General features: G+C 40.0%; 1 protein-coding gene and 1 non-coding gene across 3 annotated transcripts in view; both read left to right on the top strand.

Moving 5' to 3' along the window:
- LOC141623855 (protein DESIGUAL 2-like) overlaps nucleotides 1–19,546 on the top strand; it is a 76,127-nt gene that overhangs the window by 39,269 nt on the left and 17,312 nt on the right. The gene's annotated exons all lie outside the window — the stretch shown is intronic.
- LOC141624291 (small nucleolar RNA R71) lies at nucleotides 8,518–8,624 on the top strand. Its single transcript, XR_012534098.1, has one exon. It is a non-coding gene; the product is annotated as a small nucleolar RNA R71 (small nucleolar RNA).

Below are 19,546 nucleotides of genomic sequence, written 5' to 3'. Positions count from 1 at the left end.
AGGGATTAACTCAAGATATTAAGGAACTAGGGTATTTGGGTTCGCAAGTATAGGCCATGGTTGACTTATGGTCACAACTAGAGATAGTCCAAGAGTAAGGTCAAGGTATGTCGTATTGATCGGTCCGTTTCGTATTCACAAATAAATAGATGTGGTCGTTGGTCACGGTCGAATCAAAACACAATTTATAGCTTAACAAGCAACTCTACAATTAGTAAAGAGGCAAGTAAAGGTCGGATCCCAAGGGAAGGGAGTTGAAATGAGATTTCTATTGTAACTAGCGGTGTCTAAGGGGTGTCACAAATTGGGTTGATGTAGAAGGTTACTAAACTAGAATAACAATGAAAATAAACAAGCAAGATGAATAAAAAGGGGTGTAAACAATTGATTAAAGGCACTAGGGTGTCATGGGATCATAGGGGAATCATGGGATATGATCATACAAACATGTTCTCAAATTATAAGCAAGCAATTATTGTTGTGATGGATTGAGTTGGGTTATATCTTACAATCCTAGGAAAGTTTGGGTCCCGGAGCCGAATCGATTAGATTGTACAACACCTACAAGTCGACTTAATCTTCTCTACTCAACAACATGCATGGTCTAATGAGACTCGAGTTGGGTTATGTCTTACAAGTCTCATTGAAAAGATAGGAGATGATAGTAAATGCAAGGATTCATAGGCTTAGCATTTCATCAAGTATAACATGTGCATGAGTTGAGATCAAAACAAGCAAGCAAATAAAGCATGAAAGCATATTAATTTAAGCATGAATCATTCCCCATGTTGGTTTCCCCTAATCACCCATTAACCCTAGCTAAGAGACTACTCACTCATTATCATGTTGATCATGCTAGCAAGGTTGTCAATCATACTAACAATATGAAACATGATGAATAAATGAAAGTAATTAGCAATAATTAAAAAGGGATTAAGAGATTATACCTACTAATGATTCCAATAATAAAGCAAGAATAAAAGAAGTACTTGAATGCTTGAGTGAGAGGTTGTCAATCTCCCATAATAACCCAAATAATCTTCAATTACCCAAAATAAAGGATGAACAAAAGAGAGATTAAAGAACTAAAACTTGGATTAAAACTTGATTAATACTTGATTACAATATTGAAGAGAGTTTTGATTGATATTAACTACACTAATTATTGATAAGAAGAACATGCTCCTCTAATTAGCCTAATGGGGTATTTATAGTGAAAATTAGGGAGGATGCATTAGGGTTAACTAAGGGCTAAACTTGTAATTACACTTTTTAAGTTGAGCAAGGAGGACCTGGTATTTTTCGAGAGAAGGGCTTCTCTTTTTGTAGCTAGAAGAAGGCAATCCGTCTTTGTGAAGAAATCCGGGAATAAGGTCGGGACGGCCGGATTTGGCGATGGAATCCGAGCGGATTCTGGGAATCCGGACGGATTGTTGAGGGGAATCCGAGCGGATTCTCGCACGGACGCTCGGATTGTGCGGGATTTGACGGATTGCTTTGCAATCCGCTCGGATTGTCGGCATAGTAACTTCTTCTTTTTCTTCCCTTTTCTTCGTAAATTCCTTGGGGATTTCCTTGGGGACTCAAGGATCTTTCCTCAACATTGCTCTTCTACTATGATATGTACAAAGGCCTTCTAATCTTGTCTCTCCTTGATGCTTGGTCATTGGATTCGATCAATTTAGTCTTGTTTTGCCATGAAAATGCAAGATTCTTACTCCTTTCCTACCAAGGGATCAAAATCTCAAAGAATATGCAAAACAAAGAACTAAAGATAAGAAATGACCCAAATAAGCACTAAAAAGCATGGAAACAAGGCTAATTCGAGGGCTAAATATGCGTCAATTATGGTCACATCAAATATCCCCAAACCGAACCTTTGCTCGTCCCGAGTAAAGAGGTGACAAAGACTAGGACCAATACTAACCTATCCTAATAATATAGCCGATATGAGACAATTAGCGGGTCTCACTCCGCCCCTTCAACTCACAACAAGACAACCATGAGGTAGGATGCCTTCTTGCAAGGCAAGGTGGGTCTTGCCAAAATGGCGACACATCCAAACATTAAAGCACATAAAAACACATAATGGATGCATCTACAAAAGAATAGCCACTTTCCTCATCTAAGTGGCGGAAATTATCTACAAGGGAAGCAATTCAAGGGTACACAATCCTTCATAGATGCAATTTGTTCAAACTACTAAGCCTAGAAGGATACCAATAAATCACCTCCAAAATGTGTCAAGCTAGGGTACCTTTGTCCTCAATTGTTAAATGCTTTTGTCAAGAGTAGTCTCCCTATGGCGTTAGAAACACTGGAGGATCGCGGAATTCCCCCTCTTGCCTAGACAAGAAGAAGGGTCGTCCCCTCTCTACCATGCACAAAAATGGATATGATGGATAAAGGGATCGATAGATATTTGAGTTTCACTTTGGGAGTTTGCTTTTGTTTTTGTTTTTCCCCCCAATTTCTTTTGGCATTTGACATTTGAGAACACTTTCTTTGCCATTTCTTTTTGATTTTTGGCATTTCAATGCTTGACAATTTTTTTTTGCATTTCTTTTTGAACATTTTCAAAGTCACCCCAATTAGTAACGAGGGTGCCTTGTATTTGAAGCTTAGGAGTTCTATTTTTGCTCCTCTTTTCATTTGATGCATTTTTGCAAACTTTCTTTCATTTTTTATTTCATTGAACTCAAATTGATTTCTTTTTGTGCCCATTCCCTTTGATGACAAAAATATGGTAGAACATGGATGATGGATGTATGGGTGCATGGTTTCAAGGGTCACCTTGGAATAAACGGTAGCCAAGGAGTTATCACACCACAAGGTACTCTTGACTCGGCCTTAAACCATGGGTCAAAGGATACTAGCATGATACATCCTAGGGTGTTTTACAAATATTCTAACAAGCAAAGTCTTAAGAACAAAGGGCATCTACTAGGGCCTATATACACTTGTCAAGCTTCCCAAGTAGACGGTTTCGCAAAATTTTTCTAACATGCAAACTACATGCCATGATGCAACTACCATATAAACATCCTAATGCATATGATTCTACCAACTAATATGACAAACAATCTAAATGCAAGTCCTAAGTTCACATTGTTGTACCGCATCAATCAAAATGAAGCCACATAGTCATTAACATAAAGAGGAAAAAGGAGATTGGAAAGATCATACCATGCGGTCTTCAATATCCTCATGTCTCGGATGTGGCGTAGTCAATCAATGTGAACAAGGATGAACAAACACAATATATACAAAACAATATATACAAAGGAAATGAACTTGTTTTTGGGTTTTCAATTTTTTTCAATTTTTATGATTTTTGAAATTTTTCAATTTTTATGGGTTTTTTTTTTAATAAGAGTTAAATGTTAGAATTCCCATCCCCACACTAATATGGGCATTGTCCTCAATGGCCAAAATGATGGAAATTATGCAAAGATGATGCATGATTTCTACACTAAATGCAATTCTACACTAAGTTACACTACATGATGCATGGTTTTTGTTATGACAGAGAGGATAATTTAGATTACCTCCCGTTGCGTATGCATTAACTTCCCCAAACCGAGTGAGACACTATTTCTAATGTCCAAGGATGGGTATAGTTCATGCATACACTATGCTTATGCATGAAACTAGCTTGTCATTTTGGATTTTACAAATGGGAACAATAAAATAAGAACACCTCAATGGTACCGAGGTGTGAGTCCTTTGATGTTGCTAGGACTAAACCAACAATGATCAAAATTAAATAGAATACAAAGAGATATAGACAAACCATGGGAGTGTAGGAGTCTCCAAGGCTTGCTAGTCTTCCATCATGCTATCATCATCACCACTTCCCTCATGAGAAGTGGTCACATTGCCACTTTCCTTGTCATTTGCTTCTTCACTTTCTTCCTCATCTTCCTCTTCACCATCCCTTTCTTCTTCACTTGCTTCTTCCTCAATATTATCATCAACTTCTTCATTATTTCCAACAACCTCATTGTCTCCCACCACGTCCCTAGATGCACCCGGAAATAAGACTTCTCTATCCGCCCAACTAGGCAAAGGACAAGATGGATCAAGGAGTCCTTGCCTAGCTAGATGTAGGAGGGGTGGATATTGAGCCAAATACGCATTTTTCCGATCTTCATGGGCTTGCTTGTGCATTGCTTGCATGAGGAGAGTCATATAGTCTTTCCCAATTTCAATTCCTTCCGGTTTGAACTCTTCATACTCAAAGGGGTAAGGTGGTATGACAATGGAAGAGGAGGGAGCTTCAAGATCACCCTTTTGTTGTTGAATGATATACTCGGCTTCTTCGGAAAGGGGAAGTAGATAATTGGTCCGGTGGACGCTTAGGCGACAAATCTTCGAGGGCAAGGTGAACGATCTAGCTTCACTAGTTAACCATCCATATTTAGTGTCAAGGGGGTTATGAGCAACCCACTTGAACTTGTGAATCATAATATGCATATCAATAAGATGGCCACCTTCCTTTGCTTTGTACTTCTTATCCTCATTGAAATTACGATCAAAGTGCTTGGCTAGGAGTGTGACTAGGCCGCCATTGACAATAACGGTTGTGCCCTTCTTCCCATTATCAACATTAAGCCATCTTTCTACCAAGAGCCTCAAAGAATTGTAAGGCTTGGTATGAATTCTTCCGATATTCAAAGCCGATTCAAGGAGAATAAAGTCAAGTCTTGTGAAATGATTGGTGTCTTTCCTAGCAATTATGGTATTTCCCACAACCTTGTGCCATACTCTTATGCCCGGATGATGGACCAAAAGAGCACGACATGCATGAAAATCCTCAAATTTCTTCCCGGAGATTGCCTCCCAAAGAGGCTCGGGGTCATACTTTCCATAATGCTTAAGATAACTTGATTCATCACTAAGACCCAAAATTTCACCCAATTCCGTAAAGGTAATGCGTCTACTAACATTAGCTAGACGAAACTCGAGATTTTCTCTATTCTCAACTTTGGTGACTTTTAAAGAACTTAAGAATTCCAAGACAAGGGAGGGGTATGTCAATTCCTTTGTTTCAAACAATTTCTCCAACCCCATGGCTTTGAAAAGGCCTTTTGTTTGTTCAAGAATACCCAATTTTTCCAAGGCATCTTTACATATGAATTTGGTGGATTGAATAGATTTCATAGCAAACTTGACAAAGGTATTTCTATGGGTATCGGAAATAAAAGTTACCTCCGGATAATGCAAACGTTGATTAATTACCGGAGTAGAAGGTGTTGATGGTCCCATAGAAGGTTGTTGTTGTTGTTGCACTTCCAAGTTTGGTGTTGCCACCACCATAGCCAAAGCTTTCTTTGTTTGAAGAGCCTTTTGCCTTTGTGAGAGTGCCTTAGCCTTTGGTGCCTTTGTTGCCTTTGTTGCACCCTTAGTCCTTGCCATTGATGAGCTTAACCAAGAAAAGAGTGAAAAATCTTCAATTTGTTGGATGCCCAAATCGATTTGAAGGTGAAAGGCTTTGCCTTTATGAAAACAAAAATCGACTCAAAGGTTGAAGATTTTGTTCTTGGTTTTGGTTTTTGTTGAAGAAGGAGTGATTAATTTGTTGTTGGAAGGGTGGTTTGATTTGTTTTTGTTGAATGTTGTTGAGGGTTTTTGTTTTTATGATGGAGGGGATGAGGGTTTTGATGTTGTGGGTAGTGTTTATGAATGAATGAATGAATGAATGAAGGTGGGAGGGGTTTTAAAGAGACCGAGATTTTCAAAACTGCAGGGGCAATCCGTGCGGATTAGGCTCAATCCGTGCGGATTCTGCTTCTTCTACCTTTGCAAAAGCTCGCCTAAAGACGGGCGGATTTGGTACAATCTGCTCGGATTTGCTGAACACGGGACGGGCGGATTTCTCCAAGGACGGACGAATTTCTGCAGGACGGGCGGATTTTCAGGAATCCGCTCGGATTCTTTAACAGTCAAGAAAATTTCAAAATTCAGCTCGAAAAATTCGCCAGGACGGGCGTCTTTTTTTTCTGCAGACGCTCGGATTGCATAAGACGGCGGATTCTTGGGAATCCGCTCGGATTCGCCCTCTGTGTACACCTTGATTCCCCACCCGTGCACGCTTTCCCTTTATCATTCTTCCATTCTTTCTTTCAAGTCTTGTGTTCTTCTTTGTGGGGGCACTACTAAGGCATGGATAGCCTAGGCAATTGCCATCCCCACACTAAGGTAAAGCACTAAACATCAATTGAAATTGTTAGTCCCTCCCTCACTTCTCTCTTTCATGACAATTTTTTTGATCAAAGTAAATAAAAAATCCAAAGATGACAAAAATGCAATACAAGAATTGAAATGTAAGTTAGGGAGTTAGAAATATTTACAAGTGGTGGTTTAGGGAGGACTCCACCAAACTCTCATTCTTGATGAGATGTCAAGGGGGCATGTTCAAGGTGTTGTTTATATTGCTCAACACCTTGAAAAAGTAATCAAAAGCTTGTTCATTATTATGGTAGAGGTCCTCAATAGACCATGGTCCTTGTTGTTGATCATGATCGATGGCATGCCCAATGTAGGGATTAAAAATCCCTTCAAACTCGTCGTCCCAAAGACCACAAACTTCATTGAGTTGATCATTGAAAATCTCTTGCTTAGATGGAGACAACTCTCCCAATTTCTTCTCTTGGCCAATGAGGCCATCCTCTTCTTCCTTGGTTGATTTTGATGAGCTTTGCAAGCTCTCCATGTCATAATTCACTTGCTCTTTGAATGGAGCATCTTCAACTTTCTTCCTCCATTGGAGTTCCGATTTCTTCTTTTCATCTTTTCGGCTATAATGATCAATCATGAAACACGGCTCATGCAAACGAGGATCTCTCATAGTCTTGTCAAGATTAAAAGTTATGCTTTCATCTCCCACTTCTAGAGTGAGCTCTCCATGTTTCACATCAATCACCGCACCTTTTGGCGTGTGTAGGAAAGGTCTTCCTAGAATGATTGGAATGTTGGAATCTTCCTCCATATCAACAATGACAAAGTCCACCGGATGAAAAACTTCCCACCACGGACATCTTCCCATATCCCTAACGGTGTCTTCGTCGATCTATCGGCCATTTGGAGTGTGATGTTGGTGCATTTAAGCTCTCCCATCCCCAACCTTTTACTTACCGAGTACGGCATGACACTCACACTAGCCCCTAGATCACATAAGGCTTTGTTGATCGTTGTGTCGCCAATGGTACACGGTATTGAGAAGCTTCCCGGATCCTTTAACTTTGGAGGTGAACTCCCTTGAAGTATTGCACTACTCACCTTAGTGAAGGCGATAGTCTCAAGTTTTCGGATCGACTTCTTCTTTGTGAGGATATCTTTCATATACTTTGCATAGGCCTGAACGTGATTGATTAATTCCGTGAAAGGAATTGAGACTTCTAAATTCTTCACAATTTCCATGAACTTTCCAAGTTGATCATCAAATTTGGGCTTGGCTTGACGACTTGGAAAAGGAAGTCTAATCACAATGGGCTCCTTCTCTTTGGCCTTGTCTTCACTTTTCTTTGAACTTTCTTCTTTTGTTGATTCTCCATCTTTGGAGTTTTGCACAATTTCTTCCTTTTCACTAGCTTCCACAACTTCATCCTCAACTTGCTTCTTCGGTGCTTCATACCTTGTACCACTTCTCAAGTGAATGGCACTAACCGTTTCATGTCTAGGGGGATTACTTTGAGGTGGTAATTGCCCTTTTGTCTTTGTGAGCTTGAAGATGCTAGTTGAGTCAATTGTGTTTCCAACATCTTGGTGTGAGCTAGAATGTTGTTGATGGTGGTTTCCTTTGCTTGGCTATCTTTTTTCATTTGGGTGAAAAATTCTTGTTGATTCTTTTGCATTTGGAGGACCGCTTTTTGGACATCAAAACCTTGGTCATTTTGGTGATTGTATGGATTTTGATTTTGGTAACCTTGGTTTTGATTGTAAAAGGGTCTTTGATTTTGGTTTCTCATGGGTGGTGGAGTGTATGTTGTTTGAGGGTTTTGAACATTTTGGCTTTTGTATGAGAGATTTGGATGGAACTTGGTGTTCTCATTGTAACAATTTGAATAAGGGGTACCACTCTTGTAAGCTTGGAAAGCATTAACTTGTTCGGTTGTTCCCCTACACTCACTTGGGTCATGACCCAAAGTTCCACAATTCTCACATATCCCACATGGGATTGATGAGGATGCCGTCATGGCATTGACATGATGCTTCGATGATTTTGAGTTTTCCTCAAGTCTAGCCATAGCTTGTTCAAACTTCAAGTTGATTGTGTCAATGTGAGCACTAAGTTGAGCACCCAATTGAGTAACGGAGTCCACTTCATGCTTTCCTCCTCTAGTAGCCTTGCGAGGTCTACTATATTGTGAGTTATGGACCGCCATTTCCTCAATCTTGTTCCATGTTTGATTGTCATCAACTTCGGTGAACATTCCATTTGATCCCATATTGAGAATGTTCCTAGAATCTTCATATAAACCATTCCAAAATTGTTGCACCAAAAACCATTCGCTAAGTCCATGGTGAGGACATGAGCGACAAATACCTTTAAACCGCTCCCAAGCTTCATACAAAGACTCTTCATCCCTTTGCTTAAAACCCGTAATTTGAGCTCTTAGCATGTTGGTCTTTTCCGGTGGGTAGAATTTTTTGTAGAAAGCTAGAGCCAACTTCTTCCAAGAATCTATTCCAAGGGTGACCTTATCAAGGCCCTTCAACCATTGCTTTGCGGTGCCGATTAAGGAAAAAGGAAATAAGACCCATCTAATTTGGTCTTGAGTCACGCCCGTTTGAGAGATAGCATCACAATAATCGCCAAAGGTTTCCATATGAGAATGAGGATCCTCACTAGGCATTCCCCCAAATTGGCTCCTCTCAACTAGTTGGATGAAGGCCGACTTGGCAATAAAATTTCCGGTGAGATGTTGCGGTGTAGGAGTACCATTTGGTAGATTATCCTCGGTGGGTACGGAGTGTGACGAGAATTTTGGCATTGTAGGTGGATTTTGTGGGGTATTGTGTAATGGGTTTTCTTCTCCTTCTATTGCGAAAGGATTGACAAACTCACTAGTGGGTTGAACAACTTCACCAACACCTCTCAAATTCCTCCTAACAAGTCTCCTATTGTTCGTCAAGGTTCTTTCGATTTCACGGTCAAAAGGTAACAAATCACTTTGTAACCTTCTAGACATGCAAAATATCAAACAACTAAAAAACAATTAGAACAAACCTTGAGGAGTGTTACTTCCTCAAGGTGAAGAAAGACACAACTAATAACAATAAGAAGAAATCTAAGTCAAACAAACACCGTCCCCGGCAACGGCGCCATTTTTTGATCGGTCCGTTTCGTTTTCACAAATAAATAGATGTGGTCGTTGGTCACGGTCGAATCAAAACACAATTTATAGCTTAACAAGCAACTCTACAATTACTAAAGAGGCAAGTAAAGGTCGGATCCCAAGGGACGGGAGTTGAAATGAGATTTCTATTGTAACTAGCGGTGTCTAAGGGGTGTCACAAATTGGGTTGATGTAGAAGGTTACTAAACTAGAATAACAATGAAAATAAACAAGCAAGATGAATAAAAAGGGGTGTAAACAATTGATTAAAGGCACTAGGGTGTCATGGGATCATAGGGGAATCATGGGATATGATCATACAAACATGTTCTCAAATTATAAGCAAGCAATTATTGTTGTGATGGATTGAGTTGGGTTATATCTTACAATCCTAGGAAAGTTTGGGTCCCGGAGCCGAATCGATTAGATTGTACAACACCTACAAGTCGACTTAATCTTCTCTACTCAACAACATGCATGGTCTAATGAGACTCGAGTTGGGTTATGTCTTACAAGTCTCATTGAAAAGATAGGAGATGATAGTAAATGCAAGGATTCATAGGCTTAGCATTTCATCAAGTATAACATGTGCATGAGTTGAGATCAAAACAAGCAAGCAAATAAAGCATGAAAGCATATTAATTTAAGCATGAATCATTCCCCATGTTGGTTTCCCCTAATCACCCATTAACCCTAGCTAAGAGACTACTCACTCATTATCATGTTGATCATGCTAGCAAGGTTGTCAATCATACTAACAATATGAAACATGATGAATAAATGAAAGTAATTAGCAATAATTAAAAAGGGATTAAGAGATTATACCTACTAATGATTCCAATAATAAAGCAAGAATAATAGAAGTACTTGAATGCTAGATTGAGAGGTTGTCAATCTCCCAATAATAACCCAAATAATCTTCAATTACCCAAAATAAAGGATGAACAAAAGAGAGATTAAAGAACTAAAACTTGGATTAAAACTTGATTAATACTTGATTACAATATTGAAGAGAGTTTTGATTGATATTAACTACACTAATTATTGATAAGAAGAACATGCTCCTCTAATTAGCCTAATGGGGTATTTATAGTGAAAATTAGGGAGGATGCATTAGGGTTAACTAAGGGCTAAACTAGTAATTACACTTTTTAAGTTGAGCAAGGAGGACCCGGTATTTTCTGAGAGAAGGGCTTCTCTTTTCGTAGCTTGAAGAAGGCAATCCGTGCTGTGAAGAAATCCGGGCGGAATAAGGTCGGGACGGCCGGATTTGGGCGATGGAATCCGAGCGGATTCGGGAATCCGGACGGATTGTTGAGGGGAATCCGAGCGGATTCTCGCACGGGGCGCTCGGATTGTGCAGACGGACGGATTGCCGGCAATCCGCTCGGATTGTCAGTCAGCATAGTAACTTCTTCTTTTTCTTCCCTTTTCTTCGTAAATTCCTTGGGGATTTCCTTGGGGACTCAAGGATCTTTCCTCAACATTGCTCTTCTACTATGATATGTACAAAGGCCTTCTAATCTTGTCTCTCCTTGATGCTTGGTCATTGGATTCGATCAATTTAGTCTTGTTTTGCCATGAAAATGCAAGATTCTTACTCCTTTCCTACCAAGGGATCAAAATCTCAAAGAATATGCAAAACAAAGAACTAAAGATAAGAAATGACCCAAATAAGCACTAAAAAGCATGGAAACAAGGCTAATTCGGGGGCTAAATATGCGCCAATTATGGTCACATCACGTATGTCAATCAAAGTAAAATTATAGTCACTCACTTAACTACGCCGCTAAAAATAGTAATATAGTGACAGTAAGGGTCAAACCCACTGAGAAGGATTAAGTTAATTAATGTGTATAATAATGCAGAGTAAATTAACCAGTTTGGGGGGATTTGTTTGTTTGATAAACTAAGACAAAAGAAAATTATAAACTTAGAATAATTCAGATAATTAAAGGTCTCGGGTCAATCTATTTCCACTACCAATTAGTCAATTGATCATCAAAAGTCTCAAATAACCTTCAAGTAGCAATCGTGAAATAAATATGAAATATTAATTTCCGTTCCTTCCGTTCCTTCTTAAGAGTGGTCAAATATTTCGATCAGGAATATTATAAGACCCTTACTATCAAATAATCCAACACACGCGTGCGAGATTCAACCCAATAGTAGCAATAGTGAATAAAGGAACCGATATAAATAATAACCACAACCACACAGTTGTAATTCAATTGTATGTTTAATCTCTTCCTAAATCCAAATAATGATAAACTGAATCAATTACAAGGATAAAGGCTGCTACTTTAATTTAGATATCAAGAAAACTGAGTCGGTAATCTAAACTAGCAAAAGATTGATAATTACTAAGATTAGAACAATACTTGAAAGATAAAAGGTAAAACGATCTAGAATAATAATAGGGTTTTTTTATTCTTCCCCAATTCCAAGTGAATGAATGAATAATCGAATAGACGAGTTCTTAACTTAGAGTAATAATAACTAATAATTACGATATAATTACTATAATAATAATAGAAAAGATAAAATTAGGAAACACGTAAATAAAGCACAAAACTGACGTTGGCCTTCCGTGACACGCGCGACCCGCGTTTGGGTTAGCAGTCCGCGCGTAATGCTGAATAGAATTCACGCTGGTCCGTCTTTTCTTGGACGAGTATCTTTTTTTGAAATAAGATATATATATATATATATATATATATATATATATATATATATATATATATATATATATATATATATATATATATATATATATTAATTTAAAATACGAAAGTCAGAGTTTACAATCGTTCCAATTTCACTTGGATACCCTTCATACCATACTTGATCACTCCTGCGACTAAGACTGAGTTTCGCAAGCGCATGAGCAACTTTGTTCCCACTACGTCTAACGTGTAAACAATTAAAAGACTCAAAACTACAAGTTAAAGAGAAGATATCAGTAACGATCCTGTCAAAGGACGATCTTTCAACATGTTTCTTACTAATGTGGGAGAAGAGTTTTAAGTTATCCGTCTCTTGCACGAGTATCTTGCTTTTACTGTTTGTATCCAATTTGATGTTGAATCAAGAGGGAACATGGCTCATGTGCTCTGTCCACTAGTAGCCTCATTCCTCTGCCTTTAGATTAGTTCTTTATTAAACTTGTAATTTTGGCTTAGTAAAACATGTAACCAACCTATTCTTTTTGTCTTTGTCGAGCCCGAAACATCGGAATTACTCCACTGATCAATAGTTCCACTTAACTAATCTCAAATACAATAAAAGATCAATCGATGAAAACACCCTTTAATATTGCACTTTTTAAAACTTAACACCTTATGATTTTTTTTTTAAAAAACTTAATACCTTAATGTGCATTTTATTTACATTTTGGTATCTTAAGTGGATTTAGGCCAAAAAATGGAATATTCCGGCCAGTTTTAAAGACATGACGACGTATTTATGATGCACTCTGTTCACATTTTCAAACTCTTCACTTTCCTCTTATAACTACAAGTCACGGTTGATTCAATCTCGGCAGTATTTCACAATTTGTTTTGGCCTAAATCCACTTAAGGTACCAAAATGTGAATAAATGAACATTAAGGTATTAAGTTTTAAAAAACTTTTCATAAGGTGTTAAGTTTTAAAAAGTGCAACATTAAAGGGTGTTTTCATTAATTGATCCTACAATAAATATCGCAAGATGAGAGTTTATATAATTATACCTCTAAATGTCACTTATTTTAGCAATAGTCACCCGAATCCAACATTTATATACTGTACTAAACTCGTCGCATCAACTTCCCCACACTTAGATTTTTACTCGTCCCCGAGTAAACTCAAAGGACTCAATAAAACTCAAACCAACACTGATCCAAAGAAATGTAGGAAGCTAATAAGACTTACAATGAAACTCTTGTAAGACGGTCTCCAACACAACAAAGGGAGATCAAACAGCATCGGAAGAACTTTTTTAATTACCTAAATCCCTCATTTTGCCTAGAGTGCCCACCCTTGCAGGTTTTCACTCTAACTTTTCAGTTTTTTTTCAACTCGATTCTTTATTTTACCCGGAGCGCCCTTTTGGGTTTTCACTCCGTCCTCGGCCACACCCAATCTTGCCAAGGCGCCCTGACACGTCTGTCGTGTACCTGTCAAAAATAAACTAACTAAACTAACTATATAGCTAGGGAAGTCAGGTCGATCTCCACAAGGAGGCAAGATATTTGTAGTAGTCCGCCTATTTGGTCACAAATGGGGGGGGGGGGTTGTTTGATTTGTTGTCTAAACTACGAGTTTTGAAGGAAAGAGAAATAAAGGCAAGAGCAATAAAAGCAGAGAAATAAGGATAAAACTATCGATAGAGAAGGACATGTCGATTTCGGTTCACTACGGTAGTCCAAAGTGACTCACTATAAATGACTCGAGATTTAATTAATGTAAGACGGATGTTGAAAGGTCCTTTCGGTCCACTTTCTATCCTAAAATACCACTAACTTAACTTTCATTCTCGTCGGGGTAGTCTCTTTGTTCATAGCAGGCCTATTTAGTCCAATCTTTCGATCTAGGATTAATTTTAGCCGATTAAAGGTTAACTCGTATGTGCACTCAACTAAGTCGAATAAATACAATTAATTTGCTATGGTGACAGAGTCTTGTAATTAATTCATCTGTTTCATCTACTACATCGTCACTTTCCTACCGCAGATCCCCTAATCCCAACATGAAAGGGGTTTAGCTACTCATGTCGCTAATTAAACTAACAACAGATAATATTCCAGCAGTAAACATAATGAAATAACAATTAAAAAGCATAAAAGAGAATTAGGGCAAAATAATAAATGCAATGAAATGAAGAATTAAAGCGAACAAAAGATTAATTATTATAAAGAGAAGAGAAAGGAATTACAATCAAACGAATTCCGGCGTAGAGAACAAAATTCGAGCAAAAGCAATCCCAAGACCAAGGTTACAATGAAGAAGAATGGTTTACGCAGTAAAGTTTGATAAAAAACTAAGTAGTAAGTAAATCTCCTCCTAATAACCTCACTAATGGAGGTTTAAATAGGAAGAGTAAATAAGTTTTGCGGAATTAAAACATAACACGGGCTAATTAAAGCCCATAATCAGCGAAACCACTCGATCGAGTGGATTAAAACCACTCGATCGAGCAAACACCTCAGCAAATCGACTCGATCGAGTAGAAAGTTACTCGATCGAGTAACTGGTCTTTCTGCAAGCTAAGGATCGAGTGGAAAACCACTCGATCGACCACCCTGGGACGTGAAAACCACTTGATCGAGTGGTAGAACTGCTCGATCGAGTACTTTGACTTCATTTCAGCTCAAGTTCGCGCCTAAATGCCTCGTAATCCGTGCCATGACGCTTCCAAACGTAGTATCTCACTCTGGAAAATCCCGTCTCCTCTAAATGCATGCAAAAAGGACGAAAAAGAGTACGATTCCACTACTTTCGCGTTCATTTCTACAAAATGGACAAAACGAACCAAAGTAGCCAATTCGGGGCAAAATACTATAAAAACAGTATAAAAATGCATAGAAATACGTGCTGAAATAGGCTAAAAAGACTATATAAAAAGAACGTATCAAATCTCCCCAAACCGAACCTTTACTCGTCCTCGAGTAAACTAAAATGCAACTAATGGAACAGAAATGATAACTCAGAGCTAGCTTAACTTGTCTACTTGAACCAAATTAATGCAACAAAAACTAACAGTTAAAGCTAAGCAAATCAATACGCAAAACGAATTATAAGTCGTTCGGTAAATATAGCCAACCTATCGACCTTGCAAGACCAACAAAATCGGACTCTCTCGTGGTCACTCTTCTCTCATGAAGCAAAGGGTGAATAATATGTAAAAGAGAGAAGGAAAGGCAAATACTCACCTAATCACGACCTACATAGCATAGCATGCATGCAACAAAAATAAAAGACAATTCAAGTACTAATGCACACACTCCAACCAATAATGTCCGTCACTGCCGAAGGCTTACAAATAAATTGGGAATAGTGAGGTTCAGGTGAGAAAGGGCAAAACATGTTATGGAAATGTGGAGGTAAAAGCGTCAAGCTAGTTCCTAACAGACCATAAAAAAAACCATCCGAATCTCAACTGACTGAAAAACTAAGTACAAGTGCCCTTCATTTGGCACAAAACTCACTAAACTCAAACACAATCTCCTCAAAAAAAATATAGAATAAGAATGGAGGAGTCAGACGGTCACAAACTTTCCTTTTTTAAACACCGTCTGAAATAACCGACTGAATTAAAACAACTCTTTTTTTTCAAACTTTTTTTTTTCTTTTTCTTTCTTCCTGATTCACGTTTCCAGCTCTCTTTTTTTTCATTTTTTTTCTTTTTTTTCTTTCTTTTTCTTTCACGTCTTTCTTTTTTTTTTCTTTTTTCAATTCTTTTTTTTTTCTTTTTCTCCTTCCTCTATTCTCCAACAACTCCAAACACGAAAATACGGGCCAAAATGCAACCGGAAAACTCATACCCAAAAGAACATATTAACTAGCTTGACTAGGCAGGCTTAATTCGGAATGTAGCTGATGGGTCAAAAAGGCAAATTTGGCTAATATGGAGCTAAATGGGTGAAAAATAGAAAGAAAGGGGAAATTGCAAGCACCTCCCTGCATGTGACACCAACCACAAACCCGAATATGTGCATTTGACGAGAAATTGAATGTGATAAAAGTGCAAAAAAGATGGACATGCTATGCAAGGAGTACTACTCTCAATTCCTAATGAACTGGTCATGAATGTCACCAAATATAAGGCTCTAAAACTCAGAATTTTCAAGTAGTTTGCCAATTTTTCAGGTCAAGTCTAAACAGCCAGCAATATTTGAAAAGAAACTCGTAGACTATGCGTATGACAAAGCTAATAACTATCAATAAAGTGCAAGGCTCAAGTAAAATGACAAGTTATAGTGCATTATCATCATGGAAATCTACCGTTCCGACTCAACCTATATGCAAAAATAAACGTGAATTTTTTTATTTTTTTTTTTGAAATTTTCTAATTTTTTGGATTTTTGTATTTTTAATGAAATAAACAACAATGCAAGCTGAAAAATAAACGTGAATGCAAAAACAGATGCAAATGCAGACTCAAAAGGATGCAATACCCTCCCCAAACCAAAACGGACAACGCCCTCGTTGTCCTCCAGCATACACCAGCAGATATATACGGGGAAATGGGAATATACAACCAAAATAAAATGAAAACAAAATTAAAAGGAGACAAAATAAAAGAGTAAGAGATACATACAAAATACGAACTTCCCCAAACCAAATTAAAATCGGGAAGTGAGTAGACCAAAGAGCTACTCGTCGTCGTCCGTCCACCACCGTACTCCGGGTCTCTCTCCTCCTCTCTCTCCTCTCGCTCCTCGCCTCGAGCTCTCTCCACTGCCACCTCTGGGTCCTCGTCCTCCTCCTCTTCGGACACCTGGTACCCCTCAGGTGGGTACCGGAAGAAGGAAGGGTGTGGCCAACCCTCTGGGATCGGTCGGTGCCGCCGCAAGTGGTACTCGTACAGAGGGTGCAAGGCTAGAGCCAAGTCCCTCTCCATACGATCCTGACGCATTGCAACCTCAAGCAACAAACCGTAAACGGCGCCCCCTTGGTCTAGGACCGCGGGCGCCACAAAGGGAGGAGGTGGTACGAAAGTAGCCGGTAGGTCCGGCTGAGTCTGTGTCTGGTCAGTGGGAGTGGGAGTGGGAGTAGGAGTGGTAGTAGTAGTGGGAGTAGGGGTCAGAGCGGGAGCAGTCGTGGAAGGGTGGGTGCTCCCTGAAGGTGTAGACCCCTCTCCGGTCTCAAGACGCCGCTTCTTGGCGGCGGGTGCATCAGGAGGTGGTCGACGTGGAAGGTGAAGGTCAGGCAGTGGTGGCAGGCAGGCGCCCCTAGCAACAGTAGGAAGGGGCTCTAGACGGGGGAGAGTCTCACAACGTAAGTCCACAGACAGGAAGCCGTCTATCTTCCATGTCTGGTAGTCCGGGGTAAGCCAATGCCGAGAAAGCATGGCATCCAGACTCAGTAGCCTCTCTCCCTGGAGGTACTGCAGGTCACGAGGCCAAACGGGGATGAGGGAACGGGCAAGAATGGTGGCTATGCCACCGCAGGCAATGGTTCCCGTCTCCTTCTTCTTCTGGCTCTGAAGGTACTGGGCGGTCAAGTAAGCTATGTTGAGGGTAAAGGGACACTCACAGTCGATGTTCAGGTAACCGCCCAGGATGGAGAGCTCGGTGTTTGTGATGTTGTTCGGCTCCTTTCGGCCGAAAATAGTGCTCCCCATCAATCTAATAAAACAACCGACAGCGGGGAGGTGGACCCGTTGGAGCTTTCGCTCCTGAAAAGTGGTGTGGGCCAGGGCTCTCCAGAGCTAACGGTGGACCGTCCTAGGGGCGGCAACCGCGCCCGTAGAGGTAAGTCCAAGTAACCTACCAAACTCCCCTAACGTCATCGGAAAGGTCCGGTTACACAACCGGAAGGACACTGAAGAACTAGAGGGGTCAGCATTGTGTGCCCCTGAGGTGAAGGTAAAGGAGCTGAGAAACTCGAGGCTCAGCTCCAGAAAAGTGCGGCCGCTCATAGTGATGAGCCCGGCCATCCCCGTGGCCCGCAGTAAGTCACAAACCGACTCGTAAATGCCGAGTCTCACAAGTGCCGTTTTATCTAGAAAACGGGAAGGAACGTGCACACAGCCTAGCAGGTTATAAAATTTCGTACGATGTAAAGCGTTTACAAAATGTACCTGCGGATAATCTGGGTGAGACTCGAGGGAAGTGTCCCTCGACCGTGGATCGTGCTGTAAGTAGAAGCGCAAACGCGGGAAGGCAGAAGTAGAGGTGGCAATGGCCGGCGCAGCGAGACGGTACGACCCCGACCTCGAACCCGAAGTAGTAGCCCGTCCCGCAGACGGTGTCGGGACCAGTGGCCGTCTAAAAGCATCTCGGCCGCCGCGAGTCCACCACAGAGTAAAAGTAGGGTGGTGTAGGAATAGGTGCTATGGCCACCATCAAGAAGAACTAGCGCGGTGCTAGGCGTGTGGTGGTGACCGTAGAGGAAGTGGCAAATGAACTAAGCTAGCAAGCAGAGCTAGCTGAGCAAAAATTGTACCCGAATTTGAAACTAGAATACTGGGTCATGCGAGTCACTAAAGTGGAGACAAGGGCAATGAGAGGGGCCACTGTCTCGCATAAAGACGGACTAGAGGATGAACTAGTAGAGGGTAAAGAGCTAGAATCCATCCTGTAAATAAAGGGTAAGGGGTATGATGAGAAACAAAGGCTAATAGTGGCTAAAATCAAGACGAAAAAACAGAAACAACATGAATACTTCCCTACCAAATAAAAATTCGACCTACAAAGATATAATTCCCAACAACTCCTCAAACAAAATCGAAAAGCAGCATGTAAATGGCGATAAAGCGGGCATAACAGTCAACAACAACAGCATACAAGCAACACTAAGGGGAATTAAGCCATGAAAGCAAGCAAACCCGTCTAGCAGTCAAGAATTTCGACTGAAACAACCCTAATCGCGAAAATTCGCGTAAGATTCGAATGGAAGCATGTTAAGCATCGACAAGGGTGTGGTAACAGTCTACAATCAGCAGCAATATCGCAACAAGGAAGCTAACCAGACAAATGACAGCAGCAATGGCCTGTCTGACAGTCGAAAATTTCGACTATCCTGAACCCAAATCGCGAAAATCATGTGAAATTCGAAAAAGGCATGCTACAGACAGTGAGGAATTGGGGTTGATCATCAAGCAAGATAAACAAGGGCAATAAACACAATGAGAGTCGAAAAAAATTGACCAACCGTGGATTTTCGAAACCCTAGGAACAATTTACCTCAAAATAATTCGAAATAACGAAATTAAAAAGCAATGAGGAAGTAGCAATCACTTACTTGATGATAGAAATCCTACAATTGCAATTAATCTTCAATCAAACAAGCAAAACTAGCGATTTTTCGAGCTAAAAACCGCAAACCCTAACCCTCTTCGAAAACCGTGTAAATGGACACCAATCAAGGGGAAAATAAGGGGCTATGAGAGATTAATTGACTAGCAAGAGTTTGTAGGTGGCGGATTTGGAGATTGGGCAAGAAAAATTGGGGATTTGGGGATGAATTTGATCGCAATTAGGGTAGAGTAGACGAAATAA

The sequence above is a fragment of the Silene latifolia genome, chromosome X (genome assembly GCF_048544455.1).
Source record: "Silene latifolia isolate original U9 population chromosome X, ASM4854445v1, whole genome shotgun sequence".
NCBI classification, from domain to species: Eukaryota; Viridiplantae; Streptophyta; class Magnoliopsida; order Caryophyllales; family Caryophyllaceae; genus Silene; species Silene latifolia.
Note: the sequence above shows the minus strand (reverse complement) of the source record. Positions and strands in the feature narration are given on the sequence as shown.